The sequence below is a fragment of the Rhipicephalus sanguineus genome, chromosome 1, assembly GCF_013339695.2.
Source record: "Rhipicephalus sanguineus isolate Rsan-2018 chromosome 1, BIME_Rsan_1.4, whole genome shotgun sequence".
Lineage (NCBI taxonomy): Eukaryota > Metazoa > Arthropoda > Arachnida > Ixodida > Ixodidae > Rhipicephalus > Rhipicephalus sanguineus.
Window position 1 is genome coordinate 62,509,139 of NC_051176.1, and position 15,401 is coordinate 62,524,539.

The 15,401-nt window shown below is 47.3% G+C and overlaps 1 non-coding gene across 1 annotated transcript; it reads left to right on the top strand.

Moving 5' to 3' along the window:
• The first annotated feature begins 14,195 nt into the window (after positions 1-14,195).
• On the top strand, positions 14,196-14,268 carry Trnas-gcu (transfer RNA serine (anticodon GCU)). The gene has a single exon. It is a non-coding gene; the product is annotated as a tRNA-Ser (tRNA).
• Positions 14,269-15,401: the final 1,133 nt, after the last annotated feature.

A 15,401-nucleotide genomic window follows, 5' to 3' on the forward strand; every position in this document is an offset into this window, starting at 1 on the left:
CCTGACATTCAGTTCTCGTCTATCGTACTGTTTGCTTCGAGCCGTAGTTCTGCAACGGACCTCGACGTATCTTCAGTATGGCGTCTTGATGCATCAATCCATCGGGATTGATGGGATCCATTCTCGAACCTTATAGAGTAACCACCCCCTGTTTGGATTGGAGCAAGGCATCTCCAAGCGAAACAAGCCTCATCAAGTTGACGATGGCGACGCCGGCGGCAGGAACTTGGAAAAGGTTGAGTTGGCAAGCGAGCAGATCGACGCTCGTCTTGGCCACGCGCGTCGTTGGCATCGGCGACAGCATGGTGGTGACGCCACACTTGCGCAAATGGTCACGGTCCGGCCACTGTTCCTGCGACTACCGCAACGAGGATGACGTGTTCGAGATTCTACGCGCCGAGTACTTCACCATCGAGCACGTCAACAGCGCCGCATCAGCATTGGTTCCAAGGGTGGGAAGGGGTGCGACAGCAGCAAATCAACTACCATTGCGCACAGGTACTGCCGGAAAAAAGCGAGCGTCGTGAATGCATTCCTGTGCCGTCCGTCAAGTGGAAAATCCCGCTCGAGCACGTTTCGACCACACAGCGCACAGGGAACGCAAAGAACGCAATAGTTCTTTCGACGGCGACGTCAACGATATGAAGGACAACTTGGCGCCACCCAATAATCTGGACTTCGTGCCTCACTCTCAGCCTGTGGCAATCATTTGTAGCGAGACGGCAGACGAGACGTGAGAAAAGACGTGACAGCAGCCGACGTGACCATGCTGTTCTCGCTATTTACCAGAAGGCCAAAGTCGAAACAGAGCGGCAGCTGCTGCAGCGTCTAGACCACCAGGAGCCTGAACACCTTCTTAACTACCTCGCGCCTTGAGCGCTAGGCATGAGCTGCGCGAGAGGTGTGGCGCGGTGGTGGGAATCTGATGCTGATGATGAAAGGCGATGATGATGGCGCTACAGATTACACCCCCCCCCCCCCCCCCGCAGAAGGGAAGCCGTAATGAAAACTATGGGGGCGTATATACAGAAGTGTTCATGAAGCGGGACGCAGGGCTCCCTGGACAGTCCAAGCCGTCAACGTGGATAGGCACGGGGTCTTTAGGATCTTTCCGGTGAGCGGCAATGGGAGAAGCGCAGCGGGCGAAGAACTGGGCGAAAGTACGCTATGGTCCTACCCAGACGGGTCCCACGGTGACTTGATGGGCCTTTCGGTCGTGCACCGGGTGTCGAGAGTGAGCGCGGCTGGCAGAGGTGCCTGCAGATGGAGTTGTGGGCGGTCCCCGGAGGGCCGGTGCGGGTCATGGGGGCGAGATAGTACGATGTGCCACTGCGAAGCCACGACGACAAAGCCTCAACGAGTAACCGCCGTGATGGGGCCATTGTCGTGGTTCGGTGTGAGGCGTACCTGCGGTGTGATCTGTCGTCGACGCGATTGTGTCCAGCGTGCCTGCATTCAAGATGCAGTCCTGCTGGTTGGCGTCCCACGTCAAGAACTCGGCAGGAGGGATGACGTGGAATCCAACAGGCGTGGACTCTGGAGGATTGTCAGTCAGCGCACCTGTGCTCGTAAGACCGTCGGTAGTTGGCGAACGAGGGCTGGTGCGCCGGTCGGCGTGCTCGATGTCTGCCTCTGGCAGGCGGGGCATGTGCGGTCTGCTCTGCCGTAGGAGGACGAGGCACGTCGTCCTCTGGCGCATCAGTCATAGTCGCAGCGTCTCGGAATTCCGGCCATCGTTGGTTAGGGGCTTCGACTTCAGCTGTGGGAGACTGCGAGGGTGAGGCTGGTCGCTGCTGACAAATTTAACAAAGCGTCGAGGTCGATGCAAGGTCATGTTGGTCGGACATTGTCGACGGCGAAACCTCCGCAATCGGGGGACGAGTAGCAGACAAGACGATGTCCGCGTCAACCTTGGAGGCGTGTGGCAAGGTACCTGTCGCGGATTCTGACGGCTCCAAGGTGTCGCGGACCGTCGAGGTCGGGGAAGACGTGCGGGTGGCAGGCACGCGTGACGGAACTTCAGCCGAGGGTTGCGAGATAACGTATCTCTCGATGGACCAGTTCATCGAAGCAGGAACGTCCTGTACCTCGTCGGGCGGGTGGTCGGGGGCGGGAATCCATGTGCTGCTGGCCGGGCGTGAGGTAGGAGGAGTCGTATCCGGGGAAGTCAGGTCTTCGTCGAGGGAGGGCTGCGGGCTGGTTAGTACCACTCGCTGCGGCGAAGGGGAAGCCTGGAACTCGCGTCGCCACCGAAGCGGGCGGCACATGCGGCCGTAGCAGGTCTTCGTCGAGGGAGGGCTGCGGGCTGGTTAGTACCACTCGCTGCGGCGAAGGGGAAGCCTGGAACTGGCGTCTCCACCGAAGCGGGCGGCACGTGCGGCCGTAGCAGGCGAGCACAGCAGCGCAGATATCATCATATGGCAGCGTACGGGATGTCGATGCGGCAGCAAGATGGCGTAGCTATAACGGCAGCGCGTTGAGCAAGACGGCGTGCATAAGCGGCTGTTCCGTGACGCCATTCAGTGCAAGAAAGGCACCGAGCTGCAGGAACCATGCTCGGGGGTAGGCCGACTTGAAAGGCTTCACTGGTGGGCAGAGTGACGGAAGCATTGCAGCGGGCCGCCCGGCGAAGGCCGTGCTCTTCGAGTCACCACTGTAGCAAGAAAGGAGGCGAGACATGAGAGAAGACGTGACGGCAGCCAACGTGGCCGTGCCATTCTCGCTAGTTTATTAGAAGGCCATAGTCGAAGCATAGCGGCCGCGGCTGCAGCGTCTAGACCACCAGGAGTCTGAGCACCTTCTTAACTGCCTCGCTCCTGGAGCGTTAGGCATGAGCTGCGCGAGAGGCGCGGCGCGGTGGCGGGAGCCTGATGATGATGATGAAAGGCGATGATGATGGCGCTGCACATTGAAGAGGACACGTCCTGGTTTCCACTGGAGGACACACATCAGTCTTCCAAGATTCTAATCTCCGAACTCGGCATGAGAGAGCAGGGTATGGAGATTTTGCAACTGTCATTCCCGAAGGCTACCAAAAGTGTTATTAACCAACGAAAGGGAAGACTCCTGGAGAAACTGGAATCACTGGAAGAGACATTCAGCTCAGTGGAACACACGTTCCACAGCTTGCCCGTGGTGACGGACGCGTGGCACTGCCAAGTGCTGCCCAACATGAACTGTGAGATTCGCATGGACACTAACGTGGTACATATCTACGAGAAAAATGAGGATATGGTGGCTGAGAAGCCCATGAGCTTCTCATACGCCAGCCTGCCACAGTTCATCAACGACCTCGACCTCATTAGCATCATGATCGCCGACGGACCACTTAAATCGTCTCGCTACCACTGGCCCAGTTTGGAGGGCATTAGACCACTAAGGCATCTCAAGGGCGAGCCTAACAAGTTCCAGCATTTGATCCCGTCCCTTTCATGCTGGGAAGGTGCAACATCTAACTGCCGCAACATGGTTGCGCCTCAGGGCTCCCGATTGCACTTGTGTGGCAATGCAAGGCCCGTCATCGCCAGCGGCTAACAACTAAACTCTGGAAAAGGCGCAAGCGAGCCCACGTAATACTGTTGCAGTCACCTTATCACCACTGAAGATGTGTCCTCGAAGCGTGCTTTACACCTTGGCCCCCCTGGGAAGATGTAGAAAATTATCGCGGAAGGGAACAGCCTGGAATGTGCCAGACTCTATCGAAGAGGAAACTGAGGTGGCATCGAGGGCACAGTGGCACGCGCACGTAGGCAGTGCAGCAGTTCGCCCGTAGTATTAGCAACAAATGGATGTCTCTCTCACGTCTGGCGAAACAGTCATTTGGCCACAGTACACTCAAATTCTTAGAATTCATTCCTATGATTCTATATCTTACGGCAATTTAGCCTGAAAAATGTGACTTTTGGAGTTGCGGAGCCTGAAACAATTGTTGCCAATACGTACATTGCCCTATGCCGCAAATGACTGACTGTTCGCTTGTAAAGTCTGAAATATCTACAAGTTGTAATTGTTGGAATCTGAGATATCAGTCAGCTACTTTATTTAGGCGACAAAAAACTGACCTGTGAATGAAGTGAATACTTGCTGTGTTTTGATAACGCTGCTACAGAACTGTACAGAACTCATTTTTCTTCATCATGCAAATTTATTGTCTGTTACAGTCGACATTGAAATAACCTGTTTTAAAGAATATATTAAAATATGCTGGAGTACTTTGTTCTCATTGCTTTGTGCTTTTTCTTTTGCTCCTATTGCGTGTCATAGTTATTTTCAAGTTTATTCATGTTGGCACATTACTACATAATCACGGTGCTGGTTTTTCTGATATCAGCATTTAAAGTGTCCTTGTACAAGTATGTAGATCGTGCGTGTATTTCATGCTAGGTGCACATTTGTAGATACTCGTATGTTGGCATATCTTTAGCTGATCTTTTTCGCTCTTTGGTCGCCGCAGCGTTACAGTGGTTGCTGTCCTTGGGTATTTACCCGAAGGACATGGGCTCGATCCCAGTTGCTTTTTGATGGATGTCAAATAATAGAGGCCAATGTACTTAGAACATGTCAAACTTCTTTAGAGCAAAAATGAAAGCTTGGCACTCTTTCTCTGTTACCGAGTTCCGCTCCGGTAAACGTGTGACTTGCGAATGCTACAGGCCTCAGAGTGCATGCGCATTCCTGTGAAGGTACCGTGCCAAGACCGTAATCACGGCATCAATCTGTAACACAGAAGGTTTATTAAGATCTAGCAGCTGAAGAGAGGCGTTATTAGTGATCGCTGCCAAGAGCGGGTCAAAGACTGTTTGTTGCTTGTTTCTTTAGTGCCATTTCGTGCCTTTCTTGAGCAGCTGCGTTAGTGGTCGAGAGATGTATGTGCACTGTGCAATGAACAGACGATGAAAGGCAATCATTCCCAAAAGTCCTTGCAAACTCTTAGTATTGCGGGGCGGAGGGTAACCTGGAATTGCCCGGAGCTTATCGGGGTTTGGTTTGGGCACACCGTTGTCGACAACAAATCCAACAAATCGCTACTAATCTTGTTAGTATGTAGTAGACGTTTGCCGGAATGAACTGTTAGGCCAGCTGGTGACATGCGGTATTGTACCGTATGCGAATGTTCAGAATGCTCTTCAAACGTGCGCCAAAACGCTGTCACATCATCAAGATACAAAAGAGCATAATTAACCTTTGCATCACCCAAGACCCGATCCATCATGCGCTGATAGGAGCTCGGACTATTGGAAAGACTAAATGGTATGCGCACAAACGCCAATAAGCCTCTATGGCATATGAATGCCGTTTTCGGGACGTCGTCAGGGCGAACCTGGATTTGCAGGTACCCACGAAAGGAATCAATAGTTGTGAAGAACTTCGCGTTTCCCAGCGCATAGTTTGTGCTCGATATTTCCTGCAAAAGGATAAGAATCTATCACCGTGACAGAGTTAAGTTTGCGGTAGTCCACACATATAAACAAAAGGAAGAAAGAAAGACTTTATTTCTTGTGTAACATTACAGAAACGGCGGCGAGAGCAATAGGCACCAAGGGCGGACAGACTTCCGCTCCGTTCACAGATTTGGCTGCAGCGAACAGATTATGTGCACAGTAAAAGGATGACGAACATTAACATCTTATAACATAATTCAAAAGAACACCAGTGGCAATTGACATGCAGCAATAACACATATATGCAATAGTTGAGCACAAATCTGTGATTCAAGTTACTATCTTAATACGAGGAATACAATCACATCAATGCCTATTACACAAAAAATATAGGTATATTAAGCAAAAATAAATTAGAATTGAGAGCATCAAATGTGAAATCAAAATTGAAAAAATCACCAGATGCGAGGTCATAAACCTGCGTGAAAACATATGAAAAATGGCTTTAATAATAGATAACAAATGTCAGCAACACTTCCGTAGTAGCACATTTTAATAACATTCGTGAAAGTGAAAGGAAGTTAGCTATATTAAATTTTGTTTTCAACTAACAATGACTTGAACGAACTCTTAGTAACTGTGTTAATTCGGTCAATCCTGGAAGAATTATCAATGCCCAGATTTGCTAAGTAATGTGTTATCTGCCATAGTGGGCTCTTGTCCGCGTGGTTCGAATAACTGGCCTACGTCGTGGATAGTGAATTCGCGATTGCGACTCAAGCGCATCAAACAGTTTATTAACTTTGATGTATTGTAACAATTTATATTAATAGATCTGAAAGGCCTTTAGTAGGTCATATTTCATAAACAAACGTTGTGTACTCTAGTGTTGCGGCTTCCCGTGACAATTTACGAAAAATCTGAGCACCTTTTTTTCTAATATAAACAGTTTCTTATATTCTCGGTATACGTAGTGGCCCATAGTAGTATACCGTACGAAAGCCTACAGTAAAATAACGAATAATATAGCACCATTTCAACTACATGGGTATAATATCGCGTATTTTAAAGAAGCAACCTGTGATTTTGCTCAGATCGGCCGTGAGTATTCCATGATAGATCTTTTTTAAACCATACACCTAGAAATTTTTGTGTTTGCACCTGTTCGAGTTCAGCCCACCGAAACTTCAGTGTAGCTTTACAATTACCTGATTCTGCTCGCATAACAGGCGATGCCTACAGCTCGTCGTCTGCTGCCAACAAATAGAGCGTGGTGCGCCATCACGGCGCGAGCTGCAGGCATCACCCGTTACGCGAGCAGAGAGACAGAGTAATCTAAAAGCTCTTCTCCACCGACCATGACTCCTTATTTTGTTTCCCACTAGATCACGCCAAAAGCGGGCGTGATTTCGTTAGCTGTCGGTTGACGGAGCTGAAGGCAGCCGCCGCAGAGCGCAGGCCACGCGCTCGCTTGTTCCCTTTCACAAAAAAAAAAAAAACAGTGCGCATGTTTTAGTGGCTTGGGCCCTTGCCGACGGCAACAAACCGAGAACTGGAAGATGATCACTGATATCTAGAGTTAGCAGACCAGCAGAAACGCCAATTTTACGCTTTCTCAGTTTAGGTCTTCAATCAGTTTCTTCCCCATTCGTCACTTTCATTATTGAAGAGTACGATCTCGTCTGCAAAGAGCAAAATGGGAAGGTATTCTGCTTTAATCTTTATTTTCATTTTTTCCCTAGCTAGTCGTTTAAATACATCTTCTAGACAAGCAGTGGATAACAAAAAAGAAATAGTATCTCCTTGACGGACCCTTTTCTCGTTTGGGATTTTCCTGTATTTCATTAGGAGCAGAGTTACTGTGGAATCCCTGTATAAATTGGCCATGTTGGCTGTGGTATTTACATCAAGTAATCTTTGCCGGAGCAATTCCTCTAGAACCACTGACATTTCTACAGATTCGAGTGCATTTTTGTAACCTCTAAGTACCTTATAAACGGTTTCTTGTACTCGACAGATTTTTCAGTTATTCGATTAACCGCACGAAGGTAATCCTTGGTAGAGAACCCTTTCGTGAATCCAGGCTACTCTCTAGGTTAATTAAAGTCAAGTGTGGCTCTTATGCTTTTCGAACTTATCATCTTGAATATTTTCTATAATGCTAAAAGTAAGCTGACCGGTCAGTAGTTCAAGTCTGACATCTCCTAGTTCTTGTGTTCATCAAATATTGGCGTTTTTCCAACTCGCTGGTACATTTGAACTTTTAGGGCACAATGCGTAAAGTGTCGCAAGCTTCTTAAATGTAACATCTGCATCTTTCATAAAATTGGTTGTTATGCCGTCTTCTCCTGCCGCTTTTCAGCGGTAAATGCCTTGTAGGGCCTTTCTAGCCTTATAGATAATTATGTTTGGAACTTCGGTGTCCCGTTCGACTTTCGCTCAAGGCATGATGGTTCATATTTGTTCTTTACAGTTCAGAGCAAAAGTCCTGAACCACATTTCTTATGTCTTTAAAATGGTTACTAATATTGCACTGCTTATATTTGACTGCATGCATTATGATCCTTCCCATACAGTTTACTAAATGCTGCACCCTTTTTTACTACTGCCTCTATGTCTTTGACCTTATAGTTTTGTACGTCAGTAAGTTTACTTTGGGGCAGCTCAGCCAATTCTATTTTATCTATTTAGTAAGAATGCCAATTTTTTTCGAGAAGTTTTTTTTAGACACAACCAAATGAATCCAATCGACAATTGACCAAGAAAAGCATAGGTGACATTAATTGGTCTTTTTAAGCGTATGGTAGTAATTATGGCATACCTTGCAAAGAATTAAAGTGGACGAAAAAACATCCTTTCCGTTGGTGCGATCCGAACCCACAACCCTTGAATTACGTGTCCGAGGCTCTATTGGTAGATCATCGGACGAGTAATTCGAAGGTTGTCGGTTCGGATCCCACCGACGGAAACGGTGTTTTTTCGTCCAATTTACTTATTTGTAATTTACGTCATAATTACTACACTACACGGAGAAACAACAGTTAATGTCATCTAAGCTTTCCTTGGCCTAATTGCCTGCTGTGTTCGTTTGGTTACTTTCGTCTTTTGTCGTTTCTTTATGAATTGTTTAGTGGTTTGACAGAGCTTGCTTGAATCTGTTCTTGGTGGTTTGCCTAATAACAAATGCTGGTTCAGAAATTATTATAGGTACAATTTACTTCATATCCTCTACGTCATCATATACTGTAAGCCAGGTATTAACCTTTAGGGTCATCCAGAATCGAAAGAAACGTTTTCATGCTGTTTATTGTGTGCCCGACGTTATTTGCAGGTTTTCATGTGATTTGACGACACATTCAGGATGAACCCTCCAAACTGGGGTGCTCCTACTTTCGTGCCATCCCACGAGAGGTCGGCTAAACCGGTGATTCAGTATCGAAGCAAACGCTGGCCCATGGCTGTCCTTGAGTTCTCTTTCAAGACTACCAACCAAAAGGACTCTGGCACCCAGTACTACCGATGCATCAACTGCTACCGTCACAGCCAGAAAGTAGGGCCCGGTGTAAAGGGTCCGGTGGCATATTTAACACTTCGCAATCGAGTGCTGGCGACAGACCCCGACAACCCCTCTACACCACATTGTTGCGACCCTGTCAAAGAGGCCGACGCAATAGAAGTTCTGGCCAATCGCTTTAAGTATGAACTCTACAATGACATGCGAAACGGTAGCAAAGACCACGGGAAGCGTATGATGAAGCTATATCGTATGTTCAGGAACGCTTCCAGGAATACGACCAAGAAATTCAAACAGAAATACAGGCAAACATGACCAGCTCATACGGATTCACGTCGAAGAGACGGGCATTGTCGCGCAACCGCCATCACAACAAACTAAAGGGCAATGCAGTGGACGGTATACTGCCACAACTTCGCGTAACATAAGATAGAAAAAAGTTCCTTCAGCTGGAAGCAAAGACTTAAGGCAAGCGCCTACTGCTTTTTTATGCCGATAAGGACTTGGAAGCGCTGGCGAAGACTGACTACACCTTGGGAGATGGAAAGTTCAAGTACAACCCCTGTGAATTCCACAGTCCAGGGCAGTTTTATACACCCCATGCAGTTTTAAAAGATGAAGCCCAGCCACTGATGTATGCGGTAATGCAGTCGTGCGACGCGCATTCGTACGAAGTTCTCTTCGGTGCCATCAGAGATTCCATGCAAGCGAAATCCGGGAACACCGATAGACTGTCGTCGGCAGTGACCTGGTTGTTCGTCTATGAGTCAGCAGCAATTCAGGCTGTCATCAAAGTGTTTCAAACTGCTGCAGTGCCCCCCAAGGTAAGTATATCTCGGCAGGATTTATTTTAAAATGTAGTCTTTGATGCCGTCCTTTAATACTTACATTTAGTGAAGTTACATTTAATGCTTACGTTTAGTGAAGGCGTAACTGCTTGGAAATGCAGAAACACTAAACATTTGTGTGATTGCAATCCTAACAAAGATGTTTCTATAGGTTCCTATATTTAAGTATATTTTTTTATGCTGAAGTGAAATCTTCGCCCTCAGGAATTCAATAAACCCAATCACTGGTATTGCTGCACGGAATGATTTTATACGAGACGAAAACTTTGATCGTTCATACTCATCTCCCTATTTCTAGGTTCGATGTTGCGCATTTCATTTTGCGAAAGCTCTGAACAGCAAACGAGGTCAGCTCGGACTCAAGGCCCTCTGTAAAAACAACCCAGAAGTGCAGGAATGATTCGTCAGGATCCGACATCTGCCTTTTGTCCCTGAAGCATTTCGCTTCGACTTGCTTGCTGCAGAGCCGCAGCAACCGGCACTAAATGCCGCTAGAATGGACCAATTTGCCCGATACTTCTCATCGTTTTGGCTTTCGCAAGCCCTTATAAAAGACATTTGGGGGTAATTTGGAAATTTAGGCCCGAGGACGACGAACTTGGTTGAAGGGTGGCACAACGGCTTGCACAGTCGACTGTCGACTCGCCACCCCTTTGTCTGAGTTCATTCAGTTCCTTCAGACGTACCAGTATGCCACACAGAACCGCATCCAGGCCCTACTACTGGACCTGCTCGCTGTCGCGAGGCCTTCTTCAAGCAGAGTTGCAGCAAGGAACGACAGACAAACGGGTGAAATGGATCGCTTCGCCGCTTAGGTAAGCACCCAATATTCAACGTGTCAAGGCGCCTGCAATTATCTTGATACCATTGGGAGCATTGCTTTGCTGCCAGAATCAACGTAACCGATTTGTTAGTGTTGAATTTTTCTTGTGGAGTCGCAGCTTGTCTGGCTCTGCAACACAACTCGATGTATAGTCCGACATTTATTTGTGACTGTTGTATACCTTTTTGCAGTGCGTGTATGGAACCACGACCCTGTTTTCGACTATTTTATGCGTTCAATAAACTCTACGAGTGTGTTTCACGCGTTTTAAAACCAATACACGCTGTTGTATTTTCTTGCGCCGTCGCGGAATGCACGGCGTTACCAGTTCTACCCTTATCATAGAGTTCACGAACGATGATTGAGTGGCCTAGCTCTGTTTTCGGGAGAGAAGCTTGCGCGAGTGGGCTGCAAGTCGTTTCCTAATCCACATAAACAATGTTCTGTACACCGTGCTAGCTTAAATTCCTGGGCATTTAGAAAATTTAGAGCACCATGGCATGACATGGCATGGCAAGAACTTTATCTTGACCCACAGAAACTAGGGCCCGAGGGCAAAAGCCCTCAGGCTAAGTCGGTGGCTTCGCCTTATATCAATAATTTTCCATTACAACACATAGCATACAGGTAATCGTTGGCGACAATAGAACCGTTTTCATTGGGTTTAAAATCACGTGAGGGCTTTTCAGCACCGGCTTGAACAGGAGCTTTTCTATTACTCTTCCAATGACGTTAATATTAGTCCTGTGAAACTCAAGCGAAAAAAAAAAGAAACTGGGTCGAGAACAGACTTGTACGCATTGCAGTGAAAGAACGTCGGCGATTACAATTACTTCTTTTTTTTAAACTAATGGACTATTGCGAAAGAACTGAAAGCTAATCGATTACTCAACAAGGCAAGGTACCGGGCTAGTTGGTTTTGCATAATTGTTATCAGACTACGAGAAAACGGGTGCAAAAGGGAGCTTTTAAATAGCTTCTGATTCCTTGTGTCCTTACTTTATTCCCTCATGTCTTCTCACTCTGTCTGTCTGTCTGTCTCTCTCTCTCTCTCTCTCTCTCTCTCTCTCTCTCTCTCTATATATATATATATATATATATATATATATATATATATATGTGTGTGTGTGTGTGTGTGTGTGTGTGTGTGTGTGTGTGTGTGTGTGTGTGTGTGTGTGTGTGTGTGTGTGTGTGTGTGTGTGTGTGTGTGTTTCCCAGTCATTTGTACAAGACTAGGTATCGAGCAGTATTACGAGTCGTGCGTAATACGCAGTCTCAGTGCCACGTCCTATCATGCTGAAACGAACTTTTACACACGTAGCAAATATAAAGGCACATGCGGAAAATTTTCACAGCTAATCTTGGGATGTGTGGAACAAAAACGGAAAAGCGAAATTTGCGACCGGGACGGAATGTCCAACGAGACGGAATGTCCAACGAGACTTGATGTCCAACTGAGACGGAATGTCCAACGAGACTGAATGTCCACTATTGGACATTCAGTCTCGTTGGACATTTAGGCCGCAAGCGCTCCGGCCGTTGTTTGGTTGCGTGGGCGCAGCTTTCTTTCTGCGGCAGTGTTAAGTTTCGTTATGCTACTCACACAGTGTATTCGAATCGCAGTAAGCATTGCGAACGACACAGTAAGGACTGCATAAGCTGCATGTCACAGCGCACAACTGCAATTTTCAAGAGCAAAATTTAGGGCAGCTTCGCTGACTTAACGTCATGAAGACTGATGAAACCGGGGAAGCAGGGTCTTTTTGCTAAGTACTATTTTAGCTGTGGTATGGCGAAGATAGTGTGATGACATTAAACCATCCCTCAGCTCCGACTGTAGCCACTCTTTCTCGGTGACGGAAATTTTTCAGGACTCGCAAGCGAGAATCGGATTCCCTTCGTTGCTGGGCGGCCGAACGTCTCTCTTCCTGATGAGCCTTGTCGTACCGTTTCCACGACGCCGCCTCCCTCACTCGAAACTCGAGGTCTTCGTCTATTCGCTGTCTCTTAGCCTCGGCTTCCCTTGCTCGAAACTCTAGGTCGACACGTCGTCGTTGGGCCTATGCTCTAGCAACTTGCCGTCGCCTTTCCCGTCGCGCCGCTACGGAGGCAGTTGCTTCTTCATCCTGGCCACACTCGTCGTCGAACGTCGTATCGCTCTGCGCCGACAGTGCACGCTTTTATTGCTAATTTATTCCTGCAGAATTTATTCTAGCAGTAATAACAAAATGAAGCATGATCGTGAAGCATACAGTGTTAGGGCTGGAAACGTGCAAAATCCCCAGGCCACACATCTGGAAAATCAAGGTGCGTGGCCTGGGGGCGGGGGGCACTATTATACCAAAACATTGATATAAATACAAGCTACATGATTAATTGATGCGCGCGGTGACTTGACTTTCGAAAAACCTCGGAATCAAAGCGCGAAAAATTTGAAACGTCTGTTACGGCAACAGGAAACGCTATCCTGAACTAATTTTGAGTTGTGCTAACCATTACTACAAAACATACATGTCTTGCGAATTAAAGTTATTGAACTGGTGTAGACGTCTACACGCCATATTTATTTAGGACTGGCGCTGATTATATTGGATAAAGGCCAGTCCTGTTGTGTCTCGCGTCTCCGTAGTTTACGCGCTTATGAATGAACACTCTGTTGCGGTTACACTACTTTATATTTGCTTCGATCGGTTTTATTAGAACCGAAAGTAGCTAGTAGTTAGATGCATTGCTGGCATCAGGACGGTTCATGTATACTTAACATATAAGCAAAACCTGCCCAAAAATGTCGTATATCTGTATCCTTCACTCTAACAAAAAATGGAGTATTTGAAGAGTCTTTCTGCCACGCAACTATAATCGTCATCCACCTCGCGTACTTTCCTTGCGTTATCACCGCGGTCCCGGCACTTCGCGGTCCCGAACGGCGCGCGCATTATCGGCGTGACATGGCATTCTTGATAGGAACGTGACGAGAGCCGGGTATTCAAAAAAGGAAACGCGAGCAAGCCAGATGACGTTTATTGTTGTGTGGCAGAAATGCTCCTCAAATGCTCAGTTTTTTCTTAGAGTGTTGTTCGTTAACACCCCACAGATGAAGGTGTAAATGGGTTGTTCCAAGGGTGTTTTACTTACGAACACCCAAATTCTGAAAATAAGGGTGTAAAAATGGTGTTTACAAGGGCGCTTTTAACAGGAACATTCGTATTACACCCTTAAAGGTACAATTTTTTTTACTGTGCAGGCATGTGGGGCTTCTTCCATACTGTTCCTGTTTACGAACTGCGCAGTCTGCGAACTGCGCCGCTAGACGAACTGCGGTATACGCCGGAAAAACAGCCGCAGTGTATATATGCGTGGAGCGTAAATTCACAACGAACTAGCTACATCATGTACTTCCTAAACGTGTCCGCGAGATCACTTCGCGGCGCACACTAATCCATCGTTCCCGCCGTTTTCTGAAGCATGGTCCCGGCGGAAAACTGAAAAACTTTGTTCCAGGTGCGTAGTTATTATAGTTATTGGCACAGTTTACGGCACAGCAATTCATACGCGACATTGCAACGCACCTCTAACAACTTGACACTGCTCCGCTCTTGTGTGGGCTGCTTCGCTTTCGTTCTGGCCCCGCCACGGTGGTCTAGTGGTTATGGCGCTCGGCTGCTGACCCGGAGGTCGCGGGATCGAATCCCGGCCGCGGCGGCTGCATTTTCGGTGGAGGCGAAAATGTTTGAGGCCCGTGTACTTAGATTTAGGTGCACGTTAAAGAACCCCAGGTGGTCGAAATTTCCGGAGCCCTCCACTACGGCGTCTCTCATAATCATATGGTGGTTTTGGGACGTTAAACCCCAGTTATTATTATTTATTATATCGCTTTCGTTCTGTCCCGCACCGCGGCGCCACCGGCTCAGTGCACGTTTCGCGACTGTACATCCAACATGGCGGTCGTCGAGATTATCCCACCGCGACAGATGGTTTCATAACGTACACGTTTGGCGAAGAGTGCAATTCTTTGTGCTTGGGTTGCCCTCCGATTGATGCTTTTGTGAAAGCAGGGGGTCGCGGTAACATATTGTAATAAAGCGGGTACGTGATTGCAACCACATTAGGAAGATAAAGATGCGCATAATTGTATTAGGCAAACACGCCCGTCACGTTTCTTGCAGCATTTGATCGCGCTTTGCAACGCTTGCTGTGTTGGTAGCACAAAATGGTAATGTGGTCCCAGTGAAAATATCTCAGTAATGTCAGAGGACATTCTCCTAGACGTGCTTTCTCTCCTTTTTGCTGGCATTTGCATTCTGCCGCGTAACTTGTTCCTTGAAAGCACGAAGTGGAGGAAGTAGACGAAAAATTTCGGCAGATCCAACGTACCGTGGGAATAGAGATGTTAAGTCGAAGCATGCGCAGGAAGGCGACTGTGTCGCAGTTTTTCACATTGAGCGAAACGTTACGGATTAACGCTAGAGAAATGTGCAAATGGTATACGCACACCCACACACATCTTGAAGAGTCGCACATGTGTTGTTTAAAGGGACCGACAACTGCCCAGAATATGAAATGAGTTGACTCCACTGATTTAAAAATTGTCCGTCGCACTGACTCAAACCAACCCTGTTTTTTTTCGTGAGAGATGGATTTATATTTTTATTTCTTAATTGAAAGTCGCGAAAAATGACCTGTGGCGCCTCTGGCGGCAAAAACATGAATGATCCGATGAAGACGGCCACGTGACCGTTGAATCGCTGTACGCGGTCGACGATTTTTTGTTAGCATTGAAATATTGTTCGTTTCTTTATATTAAAAAGTATTACTCAGTAATAATGTACATATAG